General features: G+C 37.2%; 1 protein-coding gene and 1 pseudogene across 1 annotated transcript in view; one reads left to right on the top strand and one right to left on the bottom strand.

The window, feature by feature from the left end:
- Positions 1-25591, bottom strand: part of Il1rapl2 (interleukin 1 receptor accessory protein like 2) — a 1222115-nt gene that overhangs the window by 110943 nt on the left and 1085581 nt on the right. The gene's annotated exons all lie outside the window — the stretch shown is intronic.
- Positions 8921-10976, top strand: LOC128113489 (zinc finger CCCH domain-containing protein 14-like; annotated as a pseudogene).

Raw genomic sequence — 25591 nt, 5'->3', positions numbered from 1 at the left:
ACACCACGATGCTAATAGAAATGTGGAAAAACCAGGATTCCACACTTGCCCAGTATAGGGTACCTGACCTTCACTTTGAGTGATAGTGGAAGCTGAGTACGAATTTCAGACTTATATCTCCACCTAAAAACAATGAGGTAATTTTCTCCCTTCCCTTGATAAGGGTGCTTTTAGATGAAACCAGTCAAGACAGGAGGTTTAAGTAAAAATGTCCAAGTTTTATTTGAAATTTTCTAGTCAAACCCAAAATAGGAATATCTCAAATTAAATAAAAACAGAGTACCAACAGATACCGATTCCAAAATGTAGCTGTTACAATGAAAAACTTGTAGGCCTTAATAAACTAATAGGAATCTTAGAAAGTCTGAGAAAAACATTAGAGGATGTAAATTTGGGTTCCCTAAGTTCGAGGCTGCTTGCCAGAGACTGTCACTTCCTCTTAGTCTATCTCCCTCACTTTAAAATTTGCCTGATCCCAGAAGGCTCCTTGGCTGGGACCCTGTAGCCATCACAGGTGATGTAAACTTTTATTCTCCTTCACTGCCCCCTTCATTAGGGTTACCCAAATCCTGGGGCTGCTTGTCAAGGACAGATACCACTCTTGGTCCATTTCTCCCCCCTGGGAGTTCTGCAGTAATTACAAGTGACCCAGACTCCTGAGTCCTGTCAGCTGCTGGACTGGGACTATCTAGTTGAACTATCTGGTCTTGAGGCCCAGGACCAGCACACAATGTCAGGAGAAATATGTTGCAGATTCCTTTATGGAATGGTTGAAGGCATTAGACTGTAGCAGAGAAACAGAAGACCTGAGACAGAGACTATATCCCAAAATATAAGGTAAAGAAGGGAAATTGTGATCATAACATTGCTATAAATTAGCCCCTTACTGAACACTGTAAGCATTTCTACTGAAAGTAATGTGACTTATATAAAACAAACAAACAAAAAAAAAACAGAAAAACTTATCCAACAAAATACCCCCAGATGCATACAAATCTCAATACATAAATAAAATAATATAAAACCCCAAAGATTATTCCACCTCAAAAAAACTCAAGTTCCATAGTATTGGCCCCTAATGAGAATGACATGAAAGAACACAAAGAATTCAAAAGAATTATTTTAACAAGGTTTAAAATAAAAACTCAAAGAAGAAAAAGCAATGAATGAAATAAGAAAGTCAACTGAAAATATGAAAATAGAGATTGAAGTTTTCAGAAATTCCAAAGTAAAATATGCTGGAGATTAAAAACTCAATAACTTGGTGGAAAGCATGAATAACTAAATAGATGTTGAAAACATAGATTCAGGAATGAAAGACAAGGTAGAATGATTGGCAGGAAAAGTCAATGAGAAATATAAATGAACAGAACATGAGTGAGAGTGAGGTTTGGAATACCATGAAAAGACCTAACCTCTGAATTATGGACAAAAGAGAAGAAAATTACAGTGGATGCATCTTCAGTAAAAACATAAAATAAAATTTCCCAAACCTAGAGAAATAGTTGCCTATCCAGGTATAAGAGGCCTATAGAACACCGAAAGGACAAGAGAATTTCTCCATGATATTATTACAGTTAAAACATTAAAACTACAGAGTAAAGAATGGGTATTGAAAGCTTCAAGTGAGAAAAGTCATGACACTTACAAAGTCAGGCTTACTAGATTAACTACTGATTATTCAACAAGAACATTTAAAGCCAGAATGTCATTGAAAGTCCTAAAAGTCCTGAAAGACCACAACTCTACTATTATACCCCAAATAACTAATTACTAAAATTAAAGGAGAAATTAAAACTTTCCACAATTGTAGATGAATTTCTAAATAGTCTTATTAGATAAAAAACACGGAGCCAAATATAGGGGTGAAAACCTTAGAGAGATCAGGGAAATAGGGAAAGCCAACAGCCAACTTTACCTCACCAACTCTGCAGCTTCCAAATGCCGGTTACTTCCTGTCTGTATGCTTTGCTGTTCTGCCATCTGATTTGCTCTCTCCATTCAGCTATATCACTTCCTCTTCCTACACAGCTCTGTCACTTCCTGTCTGTCTGTACAGACCTCCAGACCTCCAAGGTTAACTAGTTTTGGAATTTAAGGCGTGTGCCACCACACCTGGCTTTATTTCCAGTGTGGCCTTGAATACACAGAGATCCTGCCTGCCAAGTGATAGGATTAAAGGCATGTGCTAACATTGCATGACTTCTGTGTTGTGGATGGCTTTTTCCTCTGATGTCCAGGCAAGCTTTATTTATTAAAGCACAAATAAAATATCACCACATTTCAGCACAAATAAAATATAAGCACACACGATAACAATAGATTAAAGAATTTATGACTAAAAGTCAGGATACTGGGAAGAATACTTAAATCTGAAGAGAAGGATGAATGCATCCAAGATGTCATAGGAACAAGTAAATATTTCCAGGCTAAGTAATCAAAAGAGGTTTGAGAAAACACTACAAAACCAACAAAATCACAGGAATAAGTACACATCTTTCAATAATTCCTGAATACTAATGGTCTCAATCCACCAATAAAAAGATACAGATTAGCAGACTAGACTATTTAACAGGATCAATTTTTTGCTGCTTCTAAGAAACACACCTCACTATCAAAAATAGATACCACCTCAGGGTGAAAAGATGTATAAGGGGATCCTAAGAAAATTGAACCAAGAAAAAAGCAGGTGTAGCTAATCTAACATATAACCAAATATACCTCAAATCAAAACCAGTCAGAAAAGACAAGGAAGTGCATTTTACACTCATTAAATGAAAAAAATTCGCCCACAGGATATGACAGTCATAAACATATATGTAACAAACACAAGGGTACTCACTCAGTTTTATAAAAGAAACATTATTCAATCTAAAACTACATATTGGCACAAGGACAGTGATAGTAAGTGATTTCAGTACCTCACTCTCAGCAAATAAACTAGAGAAACCCTGTAGTTAAATGACACAAATAAAATGGACCTAACAGATATCTACAGAAAAACCCCAAACAAATACAAAAGAATATACATTATTCTCAGTAGCTGTGAAACATTCCTCAAAGTGGTCTACATGTAGGGTGTAAAGAAAGTCTCAAAAACACAGGAAAATTGAAATGACATCCTGTGTTCTATCTCACCACAATGAAATAAAGCTGGATATAAACATCAATTAAAAACTAGAGAAAGTACACCAATTCTTGAAGACTAACCAACAAACTACTGAATGATAACTGAATCACCAAAAAATCTAGAAGGAAATAAAAACAAAATCTTGGAAGTGAATGAAAATGAAAACAGCATATCAAAGTCTATAGGGCACAATGAAGGTGGTCCTAAGAGGAAAGTTTATAGCACTAATTGCTTACATTAAAAAAAAAAAGGACAGAATAATTCAGGTGCAGAGGCAGCCTATAGAATGGGAAAAAAATCTTTACTCACTATACACATGATAGAAGGTTAGTATCAGAACGTACAAAGAACACAAAAAACTAAACATTAAGAAAACAAACAATGTAATTAAAAATGGAGCATGGAGCTAAACAGAGAGTTCTCAAAAGACAATATACAAATGGTTGGTAAACATTTTTAAGACTGTTTAATAACCTTAGTTACATGGGAAATGAAAATTAAAGCTTGCTTGAGATTCTTTATTACTCCAACCAGAATGGCTAAGATAAAATAAACAAAACAGGGACAACAAAAACAAATAACAAATGCTGGCACAGATGTGGGGAGAGAACAACACATATTCACTGTCGGCAGGAGTGCAAATTGATGTAGCCACTATGAAAATCATTGTGGAGTTTTGTTAGAAAGCTAGAAATAAGCCGGGCAGTGGTGGCGCACGCCTTTAATCCCAGCACTCGGGAGGCAGAGCCAGGCGTATCTCTGTGAGTTCAAGGCCAGCCTGGTCTCCAAAGCGAGTTCCAGGAAAGGCGCAAAGCTACACAGAGAAACCCTGTCTCGAAAAACCAAAAAAAACAAAAAAAAAAAAAAAAAAAGAAAAGGAAAGAAAGCTAGAAATAGAGCTACTGCACACTTCATCGATCTCACTTGTCTTAGATTTTCTATTGCTGTGATAAAACATCATGACCAAAAGCAACTTGGAGAAAAAAAGGTTTGATTTTGTCTTACAACTCTCAATTCACACTCCATCACTGAGGGAAGTCAAAGCAGGAACACAAAGCAGGAAACTGGAGACAGGAACTGAAGCAGAAGCCATAGAGGAACACTGCTGACTGGCTTGCTCATTTTACTTCCTTCTATACTCTAGGATAACCTGGCCAAGAATGGTACTACCCATAGTGGACCAGGCCCTTCCACATCAAGCGTTAATCAAGAAAATGTCCTATAGACTTGCCTACAGGCAATCTAGACAGAGTCATTTTTTCAAATTGAAATGCCTATTCCCAGATAACTATAGCTTATGTCATGCTGATAAAAAACAAAAACAGAAAACCAGGACACCACTCTTGTACACCTATACAAAGGACTCTTTACCCTGCTATAGAGATATCTACTCATTCATGTTTATTGTTTTTCTATTCACAATATTTAGGAAATGGAAATGACATAGATGCCCATCAACTGATGAATGGATAATGAAAATGAGGCACATTATACAAGTCAATATTATTTAACTGTTAAGAAAAATGATAATTCATGCAGGTAAATGCGTGGAGCTGGAAATAATCACTCTGAGTAAGGCAACTTAGATTCAGAAAGACAAATGTTATATATTTTGTCACATTTTTATATATTAGTTTTGGTATGTGTGTTCCATTTTGAACACCCATAGAGGTCAGAAAGTAAGCAATGGGCCAGAGAACAAACCAGTACTGTGACCTGAAAGTAAAACCCTTCTTTGGAGGTGTGGCCATTTGTAGGTTTTTTATACTTCAGTAGAGGGCATCTATATCCATGAATATAAGGTCAGCACTAACTAGAGTTATTGAGTTATCATAAATAAAAAAGGAGCTAGGAGAAGGACATGTTGAATAAGCCATGGGGAGTTAGAGAATGGGGGGGGGGTATAGGATCATATTCCACTGCATATATATAAAAAAATTCTCCAAGAACATAAACTATGTGACTCAGCAATGATACCCCTGAGCCTATATCTAGGAATATTCTCATGAAAAACTGTATTGTCATACATAAATATTTGACCATGTATGCTTATATAGGCTTTATTCATAGTGACCCAAATCTGGAAACATCCCAGATAGCTATCAACTAATAATGCTTAAATAAGCATTGGTACATAAATGATACTAAACACTAACAACAAAAGAACAAGCAGCTGATTAATGGGTAATGTAACTGGGATGACTCACCAGGGAAGTAGGGTGAATGGAAGCTAGTCCCAAAGATTAAACATTGTTAACACTGTCAATATGATACAATTATGGAAATAGATTGAAATTTAGTGGTTTCCAGGAGATGGGATCGAAAGAACCTGGCTGTTGCTATAAAAAGGAACATGAATGATCTTTATCAGTAGAACCCTGCTTGTGTCATGATAATGCATCAGTATTAGTACGCTAGGTGAGATAGTACAGGAAAAGGTTTGCCTCTACAGGAATCTGAGTAGAAAGTACATAATATCCTTCAGTAGCCATAGTTTTCTCTTTATTTAAGAAATATGAATCTATTTATTGTTACATTTTATTTATTTATTATTATTGTATAGGTGTACTTGTGTTTAATGTATATACGAAGTATGGGCACATGTGTGCCCCACTGTGCAAGCCAGGGTGCACATATAGAAGTTAGAGCTCATCTTTCTGAGTCAGTTCTGTCCTTCTACCCTGAGCTCCAAGAACTGTCCTCAGATTGTCAGGCTTGCTCAGCCAGCACTTTTACTTAATGAGCCATCTTGCCTATCCTTCATGCATTATTTCTTACACTTGAATAAATGTGACTGTATAATTGTCTCAATAAGAAAGATTAATTAGAAAAGTTTATTTGCATGTAAAAAATGAAAATAGCCGGGTGGTGGTGGCGCACGCCTTTAATCCCAGCACTCGGGAGGCAGAGGCAGGGGGATCTCTGTGAGTTCGAGGCCAGCCTGGGCTACCAAGTGAGTTCCAGGAAAGGCGCAAAGCCACACAGAGAAACCCTGTCTCGAAAAACCAAAAAGAAAAAAGAAAAAAGAAATGAAAATAAAGCAGCAATACAAGAACATTGTGATGCTTGTTTTTTTTCTTTCAAGACATGAAATGACCTTATATACTTGGCCTTGGGGAACTGTAGTTGATTTCTGGATGACACAAGTTAGGCTTTTGTGTATATCTAATTGATATATAATGCTTTCTCTTTTCTGTAATTTGGAACTAATTAATATGTGTTCAGGAAAGTGCTAGCACTTGAGCCAATGGTATTCTAAAAGAGGACTGAAGAAAAAATTTTCAACATGAGAAATCTTTTTTGGCTTATTTGTTTATCAAGGATAAGAATCTCTATATTTTTAATGTAAAGATCTGTTGGAATCTTTATAAAAATAGATATTTGTGTTGAAAGCATTACAGAAAAGAAAAAACCTACCGTGAGCTGTTATTTGCTATCAAAATAATTCTAGCTATGTTGAAGCTGCTTGAAATTATTTTTAAAATGAAATGTTTGTTTGATTTTTATTTTTGTTACAGTGTCTTTCTATGCACCCTGGACTAGTCATAACCAACTTAAATGTGTATGTGTGTGTGTGTGTGTGTGTGTGTGTGTGTGTGTGTGTGTATGTGTGTGTGTATGTATTAGCATTGAGATTGTGGCAAGTTAGTATTATTTCTATATTTCTTTAGTTCATGCTTTGTCAGAGAAAGAAAAACTCATTTCGAGAAAACTACCAAGATTTGATAAAACTACATCAAGTTCAGTAAATATATGACAAGATGGCAAATCAATATTTTTATTTCAGTCACTCAATAAATAATTTATAATGTAATTTAATCTTATATAATCTTTCAAAATGAAATAAAACATCTTATTATTTGTCCTTTTCATAAAACAAGTATTGTTAAATGATATTATGGTGGATATAGCTTTTTTAAAGGTCAAGTGTTTTAAAAGTCCATCCATAAAAAAAGTAACAGTTTTTTGAGTTTATCTTTATTCTCCCAAATGATAGAAGGAAAAACAATACAACATGCTGCTTTATTAAAATGGATAAAAGAATACACACACACAAACACAAAGAAAGAGAGAGGGAGGGGAAACATAACAAGGTCACATGCTCACAGAGTCTTTTTTTCACATTTTTTATTTTTGAGATTATGATTACATATTTCTCCCTTTCCCTTTCTCCCTCAAAACACTTCCATAGACTTCTTCTTTTCAAATGTATATCCTGTTTTTCATTGTCATTGCACGCATATATGTGTATAAAACATACTCCTATATATATCCAGCTTAGCCTGTATAATGTTACTTGTGTTCATGTTTTCAGGGCTGACCATTTGGTGCTGGACAACCAGTTGGTGTGCGCTTCCCTCGGGAAGACTATTTCTTCTGCTCTCAGTATTCCCCAGTTGCCTGTAGTGCCCAGACTCCATTAGATGTGCCATAGTGGACAGGGGAATGTTCACAAAGCCTCAACCCCACACAAAGAACTGCAGGGGTCATTTCCTCTCATGTGAGACTTAACCGTTTAGGTTATGACTTATCAGGACAACTCTATAAAACATGAAAATCCTTTTTACAGAATAGTTTAAATTGTTGTTTATCTGTTGTAGGTATGTACACAGAAAAAAAATATCTTTATAGGTGTTTCAGAGGAGTGATAATCTAATTGTTTAGGCCTAGCAGTTTTTATTGGTTTTATTATTATTAGTTCTGTTGTAACAAAATACTCTAAACCTCAGTGGCTTAAAGTAACAAAAATTTATCATTCAGCTTTGGTTGGATGAGAATTCCTTCCTTCCTTCCTTCGTTCCTTCCTTTCTTCCTCTCTCTCTCTCTCTCTCTCTCTCTCTCTCTCTCTCTCTCTCTCTCTCTCTCTCTCTCTCTTTCTCTCTCTCTCTCTCTCTCTTTCTTTTTTTGAGACAAGTTTTCTCTGTGTAGTCCTATACTGGAACTCGCTCTGTAGAGCAGGCTGGCCTTGAACACACTGAGATCTGCCTGTCTCTACCTCCCGCGTGCTGGGATTAAAGGCATGCACCATCACCGCCTGGCTCTGGATGGGAATTTCAATGGCTTAGTTGGACGCTTCTGGCTCAGTATCTCTCAGGAATTGTCAGTTAAGATACTGACTGACATAGCAGCTCTGATAGCAATTTTTCATCACTGTAACTGTGACTGAACACCTAACAAGAAGCAACAGGAAGCATAGAGGGTTGATTTTGGCTCATGGTTTCAGAGAATAGTCCATCATGGCAGGAAAGATGTGTTGGTGGGAGTGGCTCAACTTGCCCACATTTGAATGGATCAGGATGCATACTAGGGTGTGCAGTAGGGATCTTTCATCTTCTCTGGAAACCCAAAGTTGTCACTCATTTATGCCTTAGGCGATTCTTAATCCAATCAGATTGGCAATTTAAATTAACCAGCACAGTAGCCATTTAAACTTCTGACTGAAGTTTCAGGATACATTTAAAGATGGCTCACTTACATGGCCATTAGTAGGAGGCCCTGGTGTTTTACTGTGTGTTCTACTTTCACTTTTGTTGTTCCAACAAATCCTCTTACAAAAATAACAACATAGGGGAACGAAGGGGTTATATGGCTTACAATTCCAGGTTACAGTCCATTATTGCATGGAGGTCAAGGCAAAAACTTAAAACATCATATCCACGGTGAAGAGCAGGGATAAAACTGCAGCCGTGGGCAGGCTTCTGGGTAGCAGCTTGTGGGCTCCAGGTAACCAAAGTACAGTGTAGTGTTGTCCTGACTACCTGTCACTGAGCCACATCAATTGACACTGAGATCAGCTGCAAGAGCTGGAGTGCTATTAAGGGGAAATTGCAAGAATTAGGAGCTTACATGGGCTTCATGGTGTATTAGATACATGTCAATCTGTTACAACTGAGCCTTCCAGTCAAAAGTCTTCTGATACCAGTATCTTTGATAGTAACATGCCTCCAAACCAGACGGGTTTTAGTCTGGAAGATGAGATAGGGCATGAAGCTGCAGTCCCTCCCCTTGCTCTTTCAAACTCTAGATTGGAAAAAAAAAAAAGGATTCCAGAGTTTCTACACATTCACAGGAGAAGGAATTCACCAACATCAGACAGACTTATGATGCCAGAGCTTCAAATCCAGCTAATGTCAACAGGGAAACCTCTCAGGGAACCAGTACCCTTTGAAGATGTGATTTCTATCAAGCCAGAACCAGATGATTTAATCGATGAAGACCTTGGTTCTGTGCAAGAGGATTCTTTATCTCAGCAGAAGCCTACAGTGACACATACATATGGTTCTTCTCATCCTTCTACTGAGATTTATCAAACATCTGCAAGTAGAAATGCAGATATGGGCACTCATTTAAAGAGGCTGCAACTTCAGCAGTTGCAAAACAGTTTTCACAGAGAAGCAACTGGATTTCAGAAGAGTCAGTGTACAAACTGGACATTTGTGTGGAGCAGATACAAACTGGACATTTGTGTGGAGCAGATACAAACTGAACATTTATGTGGACCAGATACAAACTGGACATTCATGTGGACCTGATACAAACTGGACATTCATGTGGACCAGTATAAACTGGACATTTATGTGGACTAGATACAAACTGGACATTTGTGTGAACCAGATACAAACTGGAATTCATGTGGAGCAGATACAACCTGGACATTTGTGTGAACCAGATGCAAACTACACATTTGTGTGAGCTAGAAGTGCTTAGCAGCATAGAAGAAACTTACAGTCCCTTCTTCAAAAGCAACTTAGATAAATTAGTATTGAGGACAAAAATTCTCAGGAAAGAACGTTGCCTGCTGTAAGCTTAGTTGTTAAAGTAAAACAACAAAGACAAAAAAATCAGTCATGATGGAGGAGAGGAGGAAGATACTGGCTATGTCTCCTAAACAGGAAGCACGTCCAGTAACATGTCTGTACCAGCAAAGGCTGAGTTCCACAGAAATAGACATTGCCGGTTGCTCCCAGAACTTCTTTTCAAGAAAAATTACTAGCAGAAATAGTCCAGGAAGCAAAGGGAGATAGTACAGAAAAAAGGAAGGAACTCAATACAGGCAATTGTAATGTTAACAAGGAAGAAACAGAGGTGAATCAAAATTACTAGGACATGGAATCCATGATCCATGCAGACCAAAGATCTTTATTCTGAAGAAGTCAAAGCTGTCTGAGGAAATAGTAGTAATACCAAACATGAGTTTGGGATAAATTTGTAGATACCCTTTGGGTATCTTTCAGGACACCTTATGCAGACACAAAATCTTGTACAATCAGATAAAGCTACAAGTCCCAAGTTTATAGTGACACTGGATGGTGTCCTCAGCCCACCAGGATACATGTCAGATCAAGAAGAGATGTGATTTGAATGAAACGGGTACACCAAACTGCAGCCTCAAATGAGGGACTCAGCCATCTCCTTCCCCCACAGTGGTGCAGCTGATGTTCAGATAGCTTGATTACCTGAGTGTGGCAGAGAAACCAGAAAAACTTTGAAGCACAGCAAGTACTGCCTTGCTTGCAAAACTGAGGATGAGTATGTAGATCACCATCCCACTTTGACCTTTCAAAGCCTTCCCCCATTGTAAATTTGCTGGAAAATGTTTATTTGTGCATCTGAATTCTAAATATGTGTATTGATGTGTAGGAAACCAGATTGCCCTTCACTCACATGAGTAAAATTCCCACACTAGTTTCATCACCAGTACCATCTTCTAAATGGGCAGCTCTTCTGTTACTTCCCAGCTTGTAAGAAAATGGAATGTCCCTTCTACCATCCGAAACACTGCAGGCTTAATACTCAGTGTATAGGAACAGACTTTATCATCTCATCATTAATTACTGTGCCATAAGACATGTCTTCAAATGAATTTGACTACAAAACAGTGAATGAAACCCTAATCCTACCTGACAGAAGATCATGCAAATTGAAAGCTTCCATTTTCTGATGAAAGATATTCTGCAGAACTTGTAATGTCTTTGAAATTTAGAATATATTGATTTCATAATATGGATTTTATTACCTGACTGGTGTCTTAACTTTTTAAGTGTGTAAGTGGTCTATTAAGTGTGCATTTTAAGTGTGTAAGTGATAAAGTGTAACTTTATTAAGTGGTTTTAAAATTATTTGATTTTTTAACTAGAGAAAAGACAATTTAAAGAAAAGTCAAATTCTATTAAAACATTTGTGGCTTGCTTGAAAAAAATAGGCATACTGTCATATGAACACTTGCTATTAAGATGTAGTGACTCCTTTTATTTGTAATGAAGCAATAGTAATAGCAGGGTGCAGGCATTTGTGTATAACATTCACTTCCCCCTAATTGTTTCCATCCCAAATGATATGATTTTTAAAATGAGTAATAAAAAATTAAAAGTCACAGACTAATTTAACAACATTTCAGTGTGGACAGAAAATATATCTTTGGAACGGTAAAGAAAAGTTTCTTTCATTTGTACCAAGTTGACAGCAGTGATCTAATTTAATCAGTCAAGTATCACTGTTCAAAGGATTCATGCTTAACGGATGAAATGTTAAATGTATTCTTTCCATTAAAAATGTGTTACATTTTGTTCTCTGACACTGAAGGGACACAGATTGCTGCAAATACATTCACTCTGTTCATAATATTTTTTTTTTTGCAGCCAAACAAATCCATTGGAACGTAAGAGCAGCATATTGTCTGGACAGTATCATAAAGCTCAACAAGCCAAATGTCACAAAATAATTGGCAACATAGAAAACAATTTCAGACTTAGAGAAATGCTTATTTTATAATTGAAGCAAGTATATCCCATATACAGAATGGTACAGGTTGGGACAAAGTGGGGTGAGATGTAGTATAGGGGGAGATATGAGGTGCTTCATGATTTCCACTGTCCCCGACTGAGATTACTGCTTGATTCATAAGTTCTAACTCACAGTCTAAGATACATGCTTGCCTTTAGTAAAGAAAAGTGATACTTTAGACTCTTTTAGGAACAGAATTGCTGGCCTTTTGTGATATAGATTTAGCCTAATGTTATATTCCTTAGGTTGGGTTTAATGACAGAAAGAAGCATTCAAATATAATTCCAAAGTGTCAGAAGGAAAGCAAACAGTCTGTCCATGTGTACCAAAGAGACTTTTGTTTCAGAGCACCATGAAGATTTATTCATCATCTCAATCAATTCTAAAAGTTCCTGAAAGTTCCACATTTCCATGGAGTCTAGCCCCCCTCACTCTCAGGACTCCAGTTAGGATAGGAAGAACCCAAATCTTAAGACTTATCAAAATTCATTTAACCTAAATTCTGTTGATAAAAAAATGTTGTGTTTTTTGAACCACAGTAGTGTTTTCTGAGCAACAAAGGTGAAAGGCAATCAATGGCAGAAACATGCCCTTTAATGCATTTTAAGTTTTTTTTTTTCATTTTAAGTTTTTTATGTGTTTGGGAACAGATGTTTTTACACAAAAAAATGAAGGAGTACAAGGGAAGGCCTTTAATTATTTAATAAAGAACATTCTAACTCAAAATAGTAAATAGTACCACAGGTGAAAAAACTTCCAGGACTAGTTTCTCATCAAATTATTGGATGAAATATTTATAAACTACACTGTATTCAAAATCCAAAAGGAGGGCACTTTTCATGAATTCCAAAGACATCCTTTCCCTAGTCTAGAACTAAATAATAATAATAATCAGTGCAATACTTGGTTGGTGTTGGTTCTTTTGTTTCATTCAACATTTACTTCATTTGAATACCTTTGTTCTATTTCCTTCAATTATTGTACATTTAGAACTCTCTCTATATTGTAGGCAGGGCCATTATTTTTCTTTCTCTTTTACCCTCATAGATCACAGAACTTGATGCATAATTGATGCTCAATAAATAGATGTAAATAAAATGATAAAATATTATTGGTACCAAAAGATACAAGTTTAACTGGTTCTAACCACACCCTCCTATCTCTGCAGCCCACCATAGAGTACTAGCTTGATTGTGCACATACTGTGTACTTTACATTTGTGCTGGTATCAATAGTAGTAGAAGCCACAGTTCTTCCCTTCGAAAGTTGTAGTTTCATCATGTGGATATTAATGAGAGAATATGAAGGATTATTATTATTATTATTATTATTATTAGAGAGAGTGAGAAAGAAGAAAAGTAGGAGAAAAGAAGAAGAAGACAATGAAGAAGGAGAAGGAGGAGGAGGACGAGAAGGAGAGTGGGTTATGTGGAGTTCAGAAGATAACTTTTGGTAGTCAATTCTCTCCTCCCATTGTGAGTCAAAGAACCACACTTGGTTGTTAGGCTTGTGAGACAAATGCTTTTACCTGCTGAACCATCTCATTGGTCTCCTAATGTCTTGATAGAAGGTAAAAATAATAGGCATTATGAATTCAGAGAAGGTAGTATTAGTGGAGTTCACCTGGTTAAAGAGAGTGTCTTGGAAGAGAAGCTAGTAGAAACTAACTTTAAAAATATTTAACTCTTAATAGTACCCTTGCAAGTACTAAGAGTGCTAACAAATTTGAAGCTATCAAATGGTGCCTTGAGCAAAGTAAGCAATCAACCAAAAGCACCTACTATGAAAAACATGAGGGCAAGTGAGGAAAAGGGGGATCGATCAGCTAGTAAGCCTGGCAATATTCAAACTGTAGAATGAACCCAAGGACAGTGCAGAATTTACAACAAACATGTTGTAAGGGAACAGTAGTTAAAATAGAAGACCAAAAAGAACAGAGTGCAAGTTCCATGTAAGATCGAGGGGGTCTTGAGTGTCAACCTTATAAATTAAGAGTTGTTTTTCTATATACAGTGAAGACTCATTGGTATCTGATTGACTTTTGCTACATGGCTCTGTAAGTATTTCCATGAACATGGGCATATCATGTACTTGAATTTGACAGACACTGTCCTGAACAAAGATACAGGCAATGAAAAGATCATTTTAATCTAAAGTTACTTATTAAGTGGTTGGATATTTTCTCTTTCTAGATTCAAGCTCTTAGTCCATACCTTAAAATAGCTGAAGCAAATGGCTGTTTTGACAGACACAGCAAATGTGGCTGTAAAGACATATACCCAGTCAAGGTCAAGGGGAAACAGAATGCTGGGTTGTCATCGCATGGGATTACAGTCTCTCATATTTTATGACGTTCTTAAAGTCTAAAATAGCAATTAGCTATTAGATTGGTCTAAAACATGCAATGTGCTAAGTGCTATATAAAGTCTGCGCAGTATCTCAAGTCTTTGCAGGAGATGAAGCAAAATTGAAAAGTAATAAAGTTAAGAGAAAAAGTTTGTAAGGAGAGGAAGGGCAGGGAGGCAGAGCTACGATTTCTAATAATCCAAGAAGTTTTAAAAAAACAGGTTCATAGTAAACTTCCATAACTAAAAGTAACAGAGAAATTGAAATTTCATTAAGGAGAAGTAGAATACAAATTGCACACTATAAAATGAGCACCTAAGGGGACATAAAGATACAGACCTCATAGAATCACAGAGCAATGAAAAGTCTTAAATAGCATGTGTCCTTTTCCCTGATCTTCATGCAAAACTTTACCTCAGCCATCTCACACAAGAATCTCTCCTGTTTGAAACCCAAATGTAAAACAGCCCAGAGGTAATTTCACAACCTCTGAAGTAATGTATTCTGATGTTTGACAGCCTTCACTGCCAGAAAATTCTTCTTAAACTTTCTTTTGCTATATTGTCATTTCCTGTGTCTCCACCCTCTCTGCAGATGGGGAGCATCTGGTCCTAATGATTGTCCTTCAGGTCCTCAAAGATCATTACTAAGTCACCTCTTAGCCAGCTCTTCTATGGAATGAACAGTCTCAATTCCCCTCGGTTCCCTTCTTCAAGTTATTTTCCTGTTGTTTATCATCTCTGTTCTGGGATCGCTTCATAATAAGAAAAACACTCTTGCTGTCTTTCATGCCAAACTGTCATACAATTAAAGTCCCAATTAACAAAAAAGAGCATACATCTGCCTAACTCCTCAGGCCAAGAATATTTTCTTAAAACTAGCCTCCTTTTCTTGATGATAAATAACAGTGGAAATTCTTACTTAACCTAAAAAACAGCATTTCTCTAAGGAATTGAGCTGTGTACAAGTTTTATTTCTGGTGTAGGCAGATATCAACCTTCCCCCCCTTGATTTTCATGGGTAAATTATGTAGTTACATAAAGAGAAGTTACTCAAAGCACCATGGACATAGGAAATTTTGCTGACTTACATAGTGTCAGGCAAAGGTTAAGTTCCTGAACTCTGAACTCACCTTTTTTAGTTATTTTGTATAATTGAGATATAACAAATGATAGAGGGAAATATCCTAGGCCTTCAAGTTGTAAAGTAACACTTTCCAAAACTTCAGAGACAAAGACTGTCCCAGGGTTGAAAAAGTGATCACCAATTTTAGACTATTAGACTATTAGGTTTAGAAATATTGGACTCCTTAAATACGGTCAGTCAGTTATAATCTGCAATTTCAAGCCAACAATTTAGATGGAAGATTTATGTGTTGCCTCCAAGACAATATAATTAATTTACATAATTATATATTGTGCCCTTTGCAACTTATTGATAGACCATCTCTTCACTTATAACCTGGGCCCCTACTAGAATTTAGACCTAAGCACCATATTACTCTCAACCCAGGAGAGCATTTAGAACATCACTCACGTCTTCTTAAGGTGGATCAGGAAGTACGCAAATGTGCTGTTGTTTATGGAAGAGGTTAGCCCAATTAGTCACTTTTAAAAAATAAGTTGCCTTGGTCATGGTGTTTGATCACAACAATAGAAAAGTAAATAATACAAGGGACATGAGAAGGGTTGGGGGAAGGAATATGGGAAGGGATGGAAGGAAGAATGGGAAGTGGAGAAATGACATAATTATATTTTAATTAGAAATGTAAAAACAAAATAACCACAAAAAAACCACAAGTCCTCATCTAGCATAAAAAGTGCTCCCAGAATAATACCACTATGTAGAGGAGGAGAGTTCATTCTCACCTCTGTATCACAGTCTGCCTTACCTGGAATGCTGCTCTTCTGCAAATATGCTCCAAATTTGGTTCTGCTACCTTTTGCCTCCTACTCCTCATTATAATTTAATTTTATTTAAAAACGAATGCATGAACATTTATGTTTTTTTTTATGCAGAGTTGCACATGTTTGTGGGTGCATGTAGAGGCCAGAGGTCAATGTTAGGTATCTTCCTTGACTTTTGAGAGAGTCTCTCATTGGCCGGAAGCTTGTCAATTTGGCTAAGCTTAGCTGGCCAGGTAAGCCCCAGTTATCAGCCTATATCTGCCTCTCTTGTGCTGAGATTACAAATATGTGCCCAAATCCTAAATTTTTATTGTAGATTCTATGAATCAAATATAGATTCCAATGGTAATGTGGCAAGAGCTTATCCTATGAAACCATCTCCCTTATATTTTCTGAAAGATGGAATCCTGAGAACACTTCAGATACCTTTTCTCTTTTCCCTGGGAGGACTGTGACAAACTGTACCCTAAGGGCTTCATGCTTCTTGCTGCATGTTTTCAGTCACGATTCTTGTGAGGAAGTCCAGAAAAGCTACATAAAAGGAAATGCACTGAAATGGCCTGGATGATCTGTCACAGACAAGTTGACCCGCCCCTTGAACTCTTACATTTTTACCCTCAGGTTGAGTCCCTGCACTTTGTAACTTTGACTTCTACCTCTGTGGCTTACGTATGCATTTAAATAAAGTATGCATTGGGGTGATTTCTACTTTGTTATTTGATCCTAACATGTTTTAAAATTTTTATAGACTATTATTGATTATTGAAAGGAATATGAGTTATCCTGATTGACCTAATTTTTTTCCAATGGAGAATCAGCAGAGTCACCATAACATAGTCATACAAGAAATTAGAAATAAAGCAAATAATTAAACATTAAAATTGTAGTAGAGTTCATTCAATCTTTAACTGTATATTTTAACAGTTCATTGTGATCTTTTATTGGTTTAAGGTAATTTCTAGAAGTTCCTCACACATTGTCTTCTTTTACTCAACTAAGGTTGGGTGGAGGAATCAGTTCAATCCAAGAATTCTAGGTAAGAGACTCATATCCTGAGTGAGTAGTATTGGTTTATGAAAGCAAGATCATAGAGGTAACTTTGTTGTGGAAATCACTTGCTGACAACTTTACACTTTTTAAAAATCTAGAATCATAAAACACAATAATCAAAGACCTAAATGTGGTATATTGCTGCATATTAAATCTAACTCTCATGTATAAACTACTCAGGAAATGCTACTTTAACAGTCTAAAAGCCTCTATATCAAGTTTTAAATAGCCTGATGATTTCCCTAATCCACTGCTGCCACCAGGTTGACTGGTGGCCCTGAGATGGCACTGGCAGTTCGGGATCAATGGCAGTGGGAACTTTACCCTGTTACTACTTCCCTGACACCTTTGGTACCTTAATAAAATTCTCCACACTGAGGTAATTACACAAGTTTGGTGGCCAGCTCGTCATTGTCTTTTGCCAAAGGAAGAATCACAGTTTTGTTTTGTTGCCTTGGAAAATGGAAAACACTACTGTCACTCTGGGCCAAGTAAGTTGAACACCTAACAGCCTCTCCCTTAGTGAAGAATTCTTCAATGTCATAGAGATGCAGTCCTAGGAGAGTTCACATTCATCATCTCCTTATGTTACTGTTTCTGCAGAGGATTTTGCTCTGCACATTCTCTGCAACATTCCAGACCTGATGAAGCAGAGTATAGTTAAAAAGCCACATCTCCCAATCTGATGATTAATTTGCATTTCAGAAATTCATTTTTCTGTTTTTCATTTCCTTATCTTTATTTATTTATTTTTGTTTGCTTCAAAAAAATCCTTTTTAAATTTTTTATTACATTTTATTTATTTACGGTCTGTTTTCTTAACAGTCTCAGACAATCTGAACTAAGCAAGTAGGATATGTTCATAGTATGTTAAAACACAGGCGTTCCCAGGAGCCTAGACTTATGCACTGAAACTTTTCTATTGTTCATCATTTGTGCCAGTAAAGAACAATTACAAGCGGTCGAAACAGTACTGATTGTTCTTTGCAGCTTACATATTTTATTAATAAAAATGTCATCATTCATTTTCAACCCTTCATTATAAGATCTACTGTTCTAGGAAAGTTATTTTTGCCTTAATGTGAATAAAAGTATCAAGTTCTTACCACGTTAAGCTGATTTTGCCTGTATTAGCATGATTCTTCCTGTCTACAATATAAAGTAGGATTAGAAACTCCATTTTATCAATGTGGCACAAATCTCAGAGAACTGAAATTGAGAATTATATATTTCTTTTCTTACACTTAAACTATTTGATTTTTTTTTCTAGGGATGCTGAGTCTCCGTACTGCCTTATCATGTGTAAATTGTGATCAATGAATATTGATAAGTCAGCTGGCAGAGTTACAGAATGTCTTGGTCAAGTCCTCTAAGAAACAGATGCCATGGCAGGACAAGACATATAAGAAACTTACTGAAGACTTGATGAAAAGAGAAAAAAAAGTGGAAGAGAGACAAATGAAGTTGGGAAAGGCAACTGTGGTACAGTTGCAATTCACCTAAGGGCAAGGAAAGAAGGTTAGTTAATCAGAGGCTTTTTCTTTTTTTTTTTTTTTTTTTTTTGGTTTTTCGAGACAGGGTTTCTCTGTGTAGCTTTGCCCCTCTCCTGGAACTCACTTGCTAGCCCAGGCTGGCCTCAAACTCACAGATATCTGCCTGCCTCTGCCTCCTGAGTGTTGAGATTAAAGGCGTGTGCCACCACTGCCCAGCTAACCAGTCTTAAGTCACAGAGAAATTCTAAGAATATTAGGGTAAAGTCAGTGGGGAGTTCTGTAATGAAGCTAGATATCAAAGTTGCCCGTTATTTCTCAGGGATGAGATGCTCTAGTGCCAGTGGCATGCTCAGTTATTATCAACCTGTAAGAAAAGTGGGCCTCAGTGTAAGATTCAGAGCACAGCAGCTATAACTATCAATTTTGCTGCTCATGGTAGAACAAGAAGACAGTTTATTTGTTGCTATGGGGGTACAGGGTGAGCTTGATTCGAGGCTCAATGGAGGCCTTTAGCCTAACTAGGAAGGTTCATTTAGTCACATTGTACAAATAACTATACTCTGTTTTAATTATTTATGTTTTTTGTTGTTTTGTTTTTTGTTTATTTGTTTGTTTGGTTGGTTGGTTGGTTGATTGGTTGGTTTTTCAATTCTCTGTGTAGTCCTGGCTGTCCTGGAACTAACTCTGTAGACCAGGATGTCCTTAAACTCACAGAGATCTGCCTGCCTCTGTGGGATCCCACAGTGACTTCAGTATGTGGCTTGATTCCATCTTGACTCAAGGTCAGAGAGTTCAAGCTTGTCTTTGCTCCTTAAGGCTACATAATAGGATGGTTGGCCAAAGTCGTGGTTACTAGATGTTTTGAGAATTAAGGAGGTGTTTACACTTGTTTCTTCCTTGAACCACGGTAAGGCGGTCCTTTGCCCTCCTTGCTTTGGGTATAAAAAGGCTGTGAGAAATAAACTCGGCTGCTGTGATATTGACTCAGAGCCCTCCTGAAGCTATCCTGTATCTCTATCTTTTCTTTTATGTCTCTGTTTTTCCTAGCTGTTTTTTCTCAATCCTCAGTCCCATATTCAGGACTTTTCAACAGGTTGGGCGGGACTGACACCTCTGCCTCCCCAGTGCTGGGAATAAAGGTGTGCGTCACCACTGCCCAGTTTGTTTATAATTCTTAACACATGTTTAGGCACAAGATAGGTGTTCAATGATTGACCTCAACAGCATGACTTAGCCAGCATCAATCTGCCTTCTTGTAAAGTAATACAAATGATATGATACTTCGCAAAAAATGAGATGATAATATTCTTAAATGACTCCTAATGTAGATATCTGTTGTGAAATATTCTTTACAAAGTATGAAGATGTGTCACTGCATTTGGTTTAATAAAGAGCGGAATGGTGGAAGCTAGGAAGGAAGAGGTGAAGCAAGACTTCTGGGGACAGAAAGCACTGGGAAGAAGAAAGGAGGAGTCACCAGCCAGATGGAGAGGAGCAGGATGGGCAGTACAGAGTAAAGGTAACTGAGTCATGTAAAATAACATAGATTAAAAGATATGGGTTAATTTAAGTTATTAGAGCTAGTGAGAAACAAGCCTAAGCTAAGGCCAAGATTTCATAAATAATAAGTCCCTGTGTCATTATTTGTGAACTGGCAGTCCTGATGAGAAAGTTCATTTACATATGGTGTCCAACATCAGGCCACATATATCCACATAAGGTCTGAGAAAGCTAAAAAAAAAATTAGAACATAGAGTCAAACACGGCTTCCTGTTGATCACAGTCTCTCAGGTAGGCTTAGTAATATACAGATGTGGTTATCAGCTACTGACTGTGGGCTGGAGCCAGCTCCCAGTGCCATGTACCAGCACCATGTGCTAAGCTGAGTCCTGCTAGAGACTGATATAACAGTTAAAGATTTTTCTCATATAATCAGAAAATGCTACAGATCATTAGTAAAGACAGATCCAGACACAGAAAACCTCTAAAAAGGTAAAATATGTTTTAAAAATGTACATAGTCTTAAAAAAAGAAAATGGGTGTCATAGAAAAAACAGTTTATAAATAATAAGATAAAGTCTTTAAAGAGAGACTAATATAAAAATGATAAGTCACATAAAGATGGAAAATACACAGAGAGTTGGATCCTATATGGTGTCTTCTTGATTTTGGATTTTTTGAATTCTAATGAACAGAGAATGACAGCTGCTGAAAGACACTGGATTGTGGAAGAGACTGCTGAATTAAACTAGCCTAGATACTTTAGGTATGCCTTAACTTTAAAGTGGAAGTCAGAAAATGTATTGCTTTGGGGAAGAGATTATGCTTTTATTTCCACAGAAAATCAAAGGCTGTTGATTTGTTCAAAGTTAAAGAGGCTCAGGTTTGATCAGGGGAGACCCTGGCTGCAGACATAAATAAATAAACCTAGAAAAACTATAAGACAGGTGACATATATTTTACCTGCTCAAACATAACTGCCATTGTCTCAACTGCTGACAATATGCTGTCCAAATTGGACAAACAGGACACAAAAGAAGGAAACTGCCTGACTTTGCCAAGACAAGGTGGGACAGTCCTTCCAAATTCCTGTTTCACAGAAAAGTCTGTCAGATATTTTAGGCCTATTTGACAAAGATGAATGGCCCAATGTTACAGGGGAATCTTGGGTGACTGTTCAGACACCCAGTTGTTTCTGTCATTTCTCATAGTTTCGGAAGTTGTCTGCTCTGCACTTTCTGTTTACTCAGTAATATTATGTCCTTCTTGGGTTTCTGACAGAGTTGAAGATGAGATAGTTATAATTACAGTTTTCTTTGTTACCAAATTTAAAAAAGAAACCCACAAAAGAGATATAAAATGAATATGGTAGAGAGATATAAAAGCTTAAATTGTTTATCTAAAAAATGTTTTGAGATCTAAAAAGATAATTTTAAGGGTTGGAGAGATGGCTCAGCGGTTAAGAGAACTGGCTGTTCTTCTAAAGGTCCTGAGTTCAATTTCCAACAACCACACGATGGCTTACAACCATCTGGTGCCCTCTTCTGGCCTGCAGGCATTTGTGCAGGCAGAACACTGTATACATAATAAATAAATAAATCTTTTAAAAAAGATAGGTTTAAGATGACAATACTAGTTATGATAAAAGATAGTTTAGGTATAAAACTTTTAATTCATCAAGATAAGATAGATAATAGAGTATTTTCTCTGAATATGCAAAATGCAAATGGACTGGACATTGTGAATCTAATTCTTTCCTGGTAATTGTTCTAATGGTTTATAGTTTTATTATGTTAGAGTTAAAAATCTTTCTTTTTTATTTAGACAAAATGGGGGAAATGATGTGGAGTATTACTTTACACTCTGAAGATGTGTCAATGTGAATGCTTTAATAAAGAGCTGAATGTCTATTAGCTAGGCAGGAAGAGGTAAGGTGGGAATTCTGGGAACAGAGAGCTCTGGGAAGAAGAAAGGAGTAACCAGCTAGATTGGGGGGAAGCAGGATGGGCAGTACAGAGTAAAGGTAACCAAGCCACGTAAAAAAATATAGATTAAAAGATAATAAGAGCTAGTTAGAAATAAGCATAAGCTAAGGACAAGTTTTCATAATTAAATTAAGTCTCCTTGTCATTATTTGTGAGCTGGTGGTCCCACAATGAGAAAGTTTGTTTACAGATAGCACTAAAAATGCATAGATGGAAAATACAACTAGTTTTACATCATTAGGAACAAGATCATCCATGGGCCAGTAAGGTAGTTTGTTCAGTGAAAGAGCTTGCCTTGCAAGTCTCATGACCTGAGTTTGACCTCCAGGATGCACAGTGGAAAGAGAAAATCTACTCCCAAAATCTTTTCTCTGACATACATATGCCATGGCATATGTGTGATCATACTTACACAAATTATACACACATGATAAGAAAAGTGATGAATTTTTAAAATAATAAGAACAGTTACTATAATCCTGCGCCTTTCTCAGCCAAGTCCCCTTTCATAAAGAAAATCCTGAATATTTGAAGAAAAGGAAAAAGCCTCACAAAACTATTGTATCAATCAATATACATAAACCAAAATAAACATATACAGATAAATATATATAAATACACACATATAAATATATATACATATAAATATATATGTGTAAATACATATAAACATAAGCATATACATATAAACACATTCTTGGCCGAACACACACTAATGTCAATTAATTTCAACTTTATGCCATTCAGTCATGCCTTCACTAAAGATTTCAAAACAGCTGTGATCACACAGTAAAGCATCCTTGAACTCTTAATTAACCACTACAAGATGTTGATATCCATGGGAGGCCTTTCCTTTTCTGAATAGAAATGGAGGAGGAGTGGATGGGAGGGGGGAAACAAAGGGGAGGGGGAGGCAGAGGAGACGGGGAGGCAAAAGGGAGGGGGGACTAGGAGGAGAGGAAGGAGGGGAAACTACGGTCAGTATATGAAAGAAAAAAAAGAGGGAAAGAAAGAAAGAACAGAAGGAAGGAAGAAAGGAAGGGAGGAAGGAAGAAAGAAAGGAAGGAAGGAAGAGAACTAATGAAAGCTCCTAGATCTCCACTGTGGAAATAGACCCATGTCATTGTAGTGCATACCTGTTCCTCCTATGACCTTGAGGTACCAGCCCCTAGGACATGGCCTCTGAGCTAGCACCTACGCAGCCCTTCTCTTCTCTCCCTTGTGGACTTGGGCAGTAGGGACTGATTTGGCGGCAGAAGCAGCATGGGACCAACCATCATCCTTCCAGGACTGTGGGACAGATTTGCCTTATCCTGTTTAGTGAGTTGTTCTTCTCAATATAACCCTTTAATAAATAGTCCCTTTATCAGTATTTGTGGATTATCTGTAATATGTCATTGGTAGGGTAGCAAAAGAAAATGGAGGCAATAGAGAAGGCTGGACAAGTTGATGGAAAAAGAGGAAAGGGAGAGAACATAGTCAAGAGAAAAGGCATGAAGCAAAAGTTGTGCTGGAAATGGAAGGACATCTCCAATTATGATCTAGGGATGAGGAAGCAGATGAAGAAAACAGGTTATCCATGCCAGTGACAGTGACAGTGGGCCTAAGAGCTCAACGGTCTAGGCAATCAGCTGGAATAGACACCAAGTACAATTACAGGTACCGTGCGTTGAATATTCATTACATCTCAGGCAATGTACAGAGTACTTTATCGCAGTTACTTAAAAAAAAAGGTCTTAATAAAGCCTGTGAAGTAGCTGCTGATACAACCCATTTTTAGATGAAATGACTTAACGAAGGTCACAGAACTAGTACATGCTGGAACCCAAATGCGAACCTGGTTCCATCAGGTACTATTTGTATGATTTTGCTCCTTTACCTATAAAGACTATTCAAATAGCTCATTTACATATGTTGTCTAGGAACATTGTCTTAGAGTTTCTGTTGCTGCAAAGAAACACCATGACCAAAAAGCAAGTTGGGGAGGAAAACGTCTATTAGGCTTAGACTTCAATATTGCTGTTCAGTATTGAAGGAAGTCATGACTAGAATTCAAACAAAAAGAAACTATGGGCTGAATCGGAGCTGTCAACTCCCTGACCAACGGCAGAAAGCATTCCAAGACACACTCACAGAGCAAGCACCTGGGGAAGAGCTGGAATATTTATTGGTGTAGAACATTTAAATATTGCTGTAATACACCAATAATCTCAGTATTTGAGAGGCTGAGGCAGAGGACCACATTTGGAGGCCATCATAGACTACATAAACAGAACCTGTGTCAAAAAATGACACAGGAGGAAAACAACTTCTAGAACTGAAAAGCACAGTAACAAAGATGAAACCATGCCCATTGCAGCTCAGTAGCAGATGTGACTTAGTAAGAGAGAATTGTGAATGGGAAGGGAATCTTAGTTAGGGTTACTATTGCTGTGATGAAACACCATGACCAAAAACCAAGTTGGGGAGGAAAAGAGTTATTTCGCTCACAGTTTCATCATCAAAGTAAGTCAGGACAGGAACTCAAACAGGGCAGGAACCTGGAGGCAGGAACTGATGCAGAGGCCATGGAGGGATGCTGCTTACTGCCTTGCTTGCATGGCTTGCTCAGCCTGCTTTCTTATAGAACCCAGGACCAGCAGCCCAGGGATGGCACTACCAACAGTGGCCTGGACCTTCCCCATCAATTACTAATTAAGAAAATGCCTTACAGCTGGATCTTATGGAAGCAATTTCTCAGTTGAGGTTGCTTCCTTTCAGATAACTCTTAATTTGTGTGTCAAATTAACATCAGATTAGCCAGCACAAACAGTTTATCTATTTTGTGTTTGATTTTTCAGTGTGTAGCTAAGATTAGAGATAGTCCCTGCTATTAACCACTATGGATTTTACCATCTGACTGGAGAAGGCACATGAAACCCTCAAACCAAACACAAGATTAAGAACCAATCCAGAATTAAAGAAAAAAAGCATATTAGGAGAAGGAAATCATGACAGCAGCTTAGAGACTAGGCTGCATCCCTTCTACTAGTGTAGCAACCCTAACAACACACAAGCAAAGCCCGAAGGAAGTATGGCATGATTAGGTATTTAAGACAGAAATTTGCTCCTGTGTCAGAAGACTAAATGACACAGGATTTGCTGCCTGGAAAAAGACCACTCCAAGGTAAGACTTTAGGCTTTAGAACTTGTGTTGTTCGGTTGTTTCAAAGCTTATTTAAATACAAATTATCATGCCATGAGGCAAAACTGTCAGTATGAGTCAGAGGCATCATCATCAGAAAATATTACCACTGGGTGGGATCAAATCACCAGCACATAATGGCCCCCCTCTTGAGCAGTGTCAGTCAGGATGCCAATGGCTGACTAAGCATGAAAGGTGGCAGATGGACAGCG

This window comes from Peromyscus californicus, unplaced genomic scaffold (assembly GCF_007827085.1).
Source record: "Peromyscus californicus insignis strain IS unplaced genomic scaffold, ASM782708v3 Scaffold_10__1_contigs__length_136768540, whole genome shotgun sequence".
In the NCBI taxonomy this organism is placed as follows: domain Eukaryota; kingdom Metazoa; phylum Chordata; class Mammalia; order Rodentia; family Cricetidae; genus Peromyscus; species Peromyscus californicus.
The sequence above is the reverse complement of the archived record's forward strand: the minus strand, read 5'-3'. Positions and strand labels throughout refer to the sequence as shown.